This window comes from Bison bison, unplaced genomic scaffold (assembly GCF_000754665.1).
Source record: "Bison bison bison isolate TAMUID 2011002044 unplaced genomic scaffold, Bison_UMD1.0 scf7180017864514, whole genome shotgun sequence".
Classification (NCBI taxonomy): Eukaryota; Metazoa; Chordata; class Mammalia; order Artiodactyla; family Bovidae; genus Bison; species Bison bison.
Genome location: NW_011495067.1, coordinates 1,306,681 through 1,312,593, shown reverse-complemented (window position 1 = coordinate 1,312,593; position 5,913 = coordinate 1,306,681). Strand labels below are relative to the sequence as shown.

General features: G+C 39.5%; 1 pseudogene across 1 annotated transcript; it reads left to right on the top strand.

Moving 5' to 3' along the window:
- The first annotated feature begins 958 nt into the window (after window positions 1–958).
- Window positions 959–3,460, top strand: LOC104981032 (annotated as a pseudogene). Its single transcript, XR_824329.1, has one exon. The product of XR_824329.1 is annotated as a membrane cofactor protein pseudogene (transcript).
- Window positions 3,461–5,913: the final 2,453 nt, after the last annotated feature.

Sequence of the window (5,913 nt, the reverse complement as noted above, 5' to 3'; positions counted from 1 at the left end):
GTTTTTTTTAACGGTTGTTTCTGATGCTTTCCATTCTTGTGAAATCAAACAGAAATGAAGTTGCTACAGAGACAAGGAAGGGGTCATGTGCTTTCTTGGAGGGATCCTTTTACTTGATTCAAATGATCACAAATGGTGCCCACCGTCTTCATATTCTCTGGCCTGACCAGAATCCCTCTGCATTTCCCTGGTCAGTTTTTTCTCCCCTTCTTTCTAGCAGCCACCTCTTGACTACACTTACTTATCCTTTCTTACAGTGTGTATCCAAGCCCTGCCATGTTGCTCCCTTGCTCCCCTGCACTAGTGATAAAAACCTCTCTGTGACACATCCATGCTGAACTTCATTCAGTCTTCCCCAGCCCTGTGTCCTCTTGCTTTTGGAGTATTTTTTTTCTCTGCCTGCTTCCCTGGCAAAATTTATACTTATTCTATTTCCAATAGTAGCAGTTCCCAAACTTTTTGGCACTGGGGACCAGTTTTGGGGGAGACAAGTTTTCCATGGATGGGTGGGGGGATGGTTTGGAGATGATTCAAGCACATTACACTTATTGTGCTCTTTATTTCCTATTATTATTGCATCAGCATCACCTCAAATCATCAGGCATTAGATCCTGAAGGTTGGAGACCCCTGAAGTATAGGATGTCTTTCTCTAAAAAGCCTTTCTTAACCCCTGCAATGGCAAGTGTTGCCTTATAATTGTTCCTTTCAGACCCTTGGGCTCCCCGTCCATAGCCCTGACCACATGTTATTATTTAAAACCAGCAGGTCATCCATGATGGAATGCAACCCTGGTGATCACAAACATAATCTGTATTTCTGTCTTGCATGTAGTCATTGTATTTGGTGCAGAGCTTGGCACGTATTAATTACAGTACTTCATAAAATTAGAAAGAAAGGGTGGTTATCATACACTAGTTTAACAGCATAACCATAATTAAAAAACTGGCAAGCGGCGCCGCGGGCTCAGGCTGCCCGCGCCGCCGGTGCGTCCGGGTCCTGTATCGCGGGGAGCTGGACTCAGCAAGGTCTCTGCGGAGCAGTCTTGGGTGTCCCGCTGGTCTCCCCGAAAATGAGGGCGTCTTGCACCCCGCTGAAGGCGCCGCTCCGCCGCCCCGAAAAACTGGCTTCTTCTGGGCGCTTCGCCTGGGTGCTTCTGCTGGCGCCGCTGCTCCTGCTGCCCACGTCCTCCAATGCCTGTGGTGATCCACCAAGATTTGTCTCTGTGAAGCCCCAGGGTACCCTTAAACCCAGTTATAGTCCTGGGGAGCAGATTCTGTATGAATGTCGTCTGGGTTTCCAGCCAATAACTCCTGGTCAAGTCCTGGCTCTCGTTTGTCAGGATGATAATACATGGTCGTCTCTCCAGGAGGGCTGTAAAAGAAGACGGTGTCCTACCCTAGCTGATCCCACAAATGGCCAAGTTATCCTTGTAAATGGAAGTACTGAGTTTGGCTCAGAGGTTCACTATGTTTGTAATAATGGTTATTACTTACTGGGGACAAGAATTTCTTATTGTGAAGTTTCTGGAACTGGTGTGAACTGGAGTGATAATCCTCCAACACGTGAAAAGATTTTGTGTCAACCACCTCCAGAAATTCAAAATGGAAAATACACCAATAGCCACAAGGAAGTATTTGAATACAATGAAGTAGTAACTTATAGTTGTGATCCTTCAAATGGACCAGATGAATATTCACTTGTTGGAGAGAGCAAGCTTACCTGTATTGGAAATGGTGAATGGAGTAGTCAACCCCCTCAGTGTAAAGTGGTCAAATGTGTATATCCAGCCATTGAACATGGAACGATAGTCTCAGGATTTGGACCAAAATATCACTACAAAGCGACGGTTGTACTTAAATGCAATGAGGGTTTTAACCTTCATGGCAACAGTGTAGTTGTCTGTGGTGAGAACAGTACTTGGGAGCCCAAGCTACCAAAGTGTATTAAAGGACATCCCCCCCGTCCTACTGATGCATCACCCCCTAACGGTGCTGAGGGTTTAGGTGCAGGATACATTGTGCTCGTCATTGTTGCTTTATTGGCGTTGGATTATTGCTCTGCCTGTACTGCTGTTTTTGCAGACAAAGGAAGAAAGGGAAAGCAGAATGTAGCGCTACGTACACCACTTACAGGATAAAGCAGCCACTGCAACAGAACAGATGAACTGAACCGTTTCCAGGAACGCATGTACCATTCAGCCATGAAAATGAAGGAAACCTTGCCATTTGCCACAATACAGACAGACCTGAGGGGACTTTGCTGGGTAATAAGTCATGTAAAGAAAGACGTGTACTGTCTGATCTCACTTACACATGGAATCGAAAAAAACAAGCTTTCACAGAAGAAAAATGAGATTTGTCGATGTCAGCGGTGGGGGACTGGTGGGGGTGGGTTTGAGTAAAGGTGGTCAGAAAATACAAACCTTCAGTTATAGGGTGAGAAAGTACTGGGGTATAATTACAGCACAGTGGCTACCGTGAGTTACTCATACTGTATTTATATTGGCAAGTTGCTAAGACAGTGGATCTTAAAAAGTTCTAATCACATGGAAGAAAAAAGCTTTTTGTAGTATTGACATTATCGAATCATGCTGTACACCTTAAACTTAATGCAATGCCCTCTCTCAATTTTGTCTCAATACTGAAGGAAAAAAAGTATAAAGATTATTTGCCACTTTCTTACACTGTCAGAAATAAAACTGCTAAGCGATAGCCATAGGAACTTAAAACATTTTAATGTGGCAGAAGTATAGTCACTATTCTGTAATGCTTCTTTGAAACATGTATGAATTTAGGTTTAAACACCTTGCCTGTTTTTCCTTAAATAGCACTTGATTTATGGGGTAGGTCAACATGGCATTCTAAGGTAGGGAAATGTGTTTGTTTTTTCTTCTATAAGATCTCCAAACTCAGAGAAATATATTGCAAAATGACATTACATTTCATTTGCAAAGAAAGTGATTTTGAAATCTTTTTTTGTTCAGAGGTGATTACCAATTCTTAAGGTTCATTCTTTGAGTTTCTTAACTAAGAATATTACTGGAAAATACTCTTACGTTGAATAGATTAAAATGCTATTTTTAAAAATGTGTAACCTCGTGGTAATTTAGAGATGCTATTAAGTTTTTATCTGGCATTTGTTCTTCACCCCTTTTATTTATAATAAGCCAGTCTGAGAAACCAAGAATTCAGCATTAGTTTCAGGCTTCTATACAAAGTTAGAGTACTGTTAGCACCCATGGCAATAATGCCAGCTCAGGACAAAGTGAATGCTGTGGCCTTATAGTTTTCTTAAGAAGAATTCCACTTTGTTATTATTATTATTGTACTATAGTTTTGTTTTTTTTTTTTAACAATGTTGTGTCTGTTTGTGCTGAAGAATTCTACTCTCTAAGAGAATTAGAATCCACTCTAAAGTCTGGCTCTAGGGGCTTTTCTCTGCCCACTTGGATAAAGATATGTCTGTATTTACACATGTCATCAGAATGTAAGCAGTTTTGTAGGGAATGAATTCATCAGATAACCTCAGGTTGTATCAGAATCTGAAGTCTTTGTGGGCTCCTCACCTCATCTGTAAAGGGCAGAGTAAAAATGAAGCCCTGTATTTTAGAAAAGCAAACTCAACTCCGTGGATTAGCTGTAGGTCACACAAAGGGAAGGAAAAAGGAGACATCTCAGGGGGGGTCTGGACACTCAGGTGGAACAGACCCCAGCCCGCTTCTCTGTCCTCACGCCAACGGCCACAGAGGAGGGACTCTGCTCTGACTCAGATTTTTACAGGTTTTGTTTTACACCTTAAAAAAATTTTTTTCTTTTTTTTAAAATTGTTTGGCCATACCTTGACACGCAGAGCTATCCAAGCTGAGATCAGACCTGTGCCCCCCACAGTGGAAGCACAGAAACCCAACCACTGGACCACCAAGAAGTGGAAGTCGTCACACTTCATAGTGGCACACACTGGGCCAAAGAAAAGCTGCCTTAGAAAGGTATGAATGAGGACTCGAGGGTGAACAAGAGTAAATGCTGTTTTTCTCCCTGAGGACATGTTTGTAAGGCCCTCTGTAAGTGGTCCTTCCCTTTGTAATCTTGGGTAAGGCACGTGGAAGATGAGTTTGAGCAGAATAAATTCAGGAATTCTGAGACAAATCCAGAGGTGAAGTTTTGCTGCACCCTTTTTATCACATGCTCTTTAAGAATCTAACAGTTTCTCAGAAGCATGGGGGTGGCTGTAGTACGTATTTCTTAAAACCTCAAGGAAATGTTTTCAACCAAAGTTTATTGTGCTTACCAAGATAGACTTTCACAATAGTTTCCACTTCGGATTTGGTTTTCCAGTGTAACATAGTTATATGTAAGATTGAAATATGTGTACATATAAATAATGTTCTGTCTGCAAATAACTTGTCAATTACTTCAATATATGGAGAAACCATTTTTTTCTAGAAATGTCTGTCTGAATGAGAGGGAAAAGTGTATTTGAATTTAAACTTAAAACTGCGAGAGTGAATCCCCAGTGGAATGAGACGTCTCATGTCTGTATTGTTTTCTGAGAATTGAACCTTTGAGTCTGTTTAAAAAATAATATGTCATTATGGAGAAAAAAAAAAAAAAAAACTGGCAAGCAAGTCTTCTGGTCCCCAACTTATTCCATTCAGTGTCACTCTGCCTTCCTTGATTTCTCAAGTGGGCTGTTTTCAACTTTTCAAAGTAAGTCATATAACATTATGCCTCTTTTGCTTTAAACTACAGACTTCTGAGATATGCTTCATTGGTTTCTACAAGTGGAAAAGAAGAGAGAGTTGGGTGGGGCGGGGGAAAGGACAAAGGAGAAAAGGAAGAGAACAATAAAACAATATGTTTAGAAAGATCATGTCTTTGGAAAATCAGTATTTCCTTGTTGATCATATCTCTTTGGTAGCAGAAGGCTATGGTACAAAGCCCCTTTTATTAAAAGCAAAAACTATAATATACAAACATACTTATTACTGACTTCAAATCACTGGATCGGAAGTTTCAGAGAGGAATTTATGAAAATATTTTGTTTTAAAACCATGTTTGTTATGATGTTAGTAAACTGTGGTCATTTATGAACTTTTGTAAAAAAGAGTAATATTCAGAAACTAAAACAAACAAACGAAACAGGAAAACTAAAAACCGGAGTTCTTTCGTGCTCATCCTTTTGGTGCCCTTCATATACACAGATGACAAGAACTTCTAGACTGAGGAGTCAACTGTCTCAAAAATTAACAAGGGATTCATGAAAAAGAGCAGAAAACAGGTGATATGAAAAATCTCTATAATGATCCAGCATTGAATCATAACAGATGGTAACTCCCCATGAAATGGTAGACTAAAAATAGGAAAAACAAAATAAACTTGAACAAGTTTAAGGAAAGCTGAGAATCTTTAAACTCCATTAAAAAAATAACAATAATCAGACTTCAATCCAATGTGAGTTTATTTATAAGAGATTTGGTTATCTCAATAAATAACTTATTTTAAAGTTTCATATCATTTGACTGGATCTCTGCTATAGTATTTGTATTTTAGGGAAAGAAAAAATGCACAAGCTGCAAGATATGATGAAACTATTTCACTTAACATTTACTTTCTAAACAACTTGATGAAAATAATGATAAATTTTACTTCAGGGATTTCTGGTGAGTAGTTATGAGGCTGAGCTCAGCAAATCAAATGGTCTGTAATTGGGCCATGACCCTATATGCTCTTGCTTCACTGGAGGGAAGAAAACAAGTTGAGATCAATATTTACACATAGAGAAAATTTCCTAAATACTTGGAGTTTTTTTTTTTTTTTTTACAATGGTTAATTCGACCACACAATGCTTTTTTAAGTTCTGCAGTTGTAGAAGAAAAATGTATGAATCCACAGATACTTGAAGAAACATATCAA